This window comes from Sinocyclocheilus anshuiensis, unplaced genomic scaffold (genome assembly GCF_001515605.1).
Source record: "Sinocyclocheilus anshuiensis isolate Anshui unplaced genomic scaffold, SAMN03320099.WGS_v1.1 scaffold133, whole genome shotgun sequence".
NCBI classification, from domain to species: domain Eukaryota; kingdom Metazoa; phylum Chordata; class Actinopteri; order Cypriniformes; family Cyprinidae; genus Sinocyclocheilus; species Sinocyclocheilus anshuiensis.
In genome coordinates, this window is record NW_015539819.1 from 237,025 (window position 1) to 237,303 (window position 279).

The 279-nt window shown below is 49.5% G+C and overlaps 1 protein-coding gene across 1 annotated transcript in view; it reads right to left on the reverse strand.

The window, feature by feature from the left end:
- Positions 1 to 279, reverse strand: part of kif4 (kinesin family member 4) — a 251,636-nt gene that overhangs the window by 218,719 nt on the left and 32,638 nt on the right. The window lies entirely within an intron of this gene.

Below are 279 nucleotides of genomic sequence, written 5' to 3' on the forward strand. Positions count from 1 at the left end.
CTGGAGACTGAGCGCTCATGCACACTCGCAGCGCACACACATAATGCCAGGTTCACATTACTCCGTTTGCAGTGAGAATGTGGTGTGTATTTTTTCCACGCTCATGTTAACAGATTAATAAAGCGTGCACACTGCACACGGTTGCGGTCCAGCAGTGCGTTCCACGAGCGGTGCGTCTGCAGCAGTGTGGAGATCGTTTCCGCACCGAGTCTGTTGCTGCACTGCAAGCGCTGAATTAAAGTAACAGCACATTGTTTGCAGTAAATATGAACATGGATT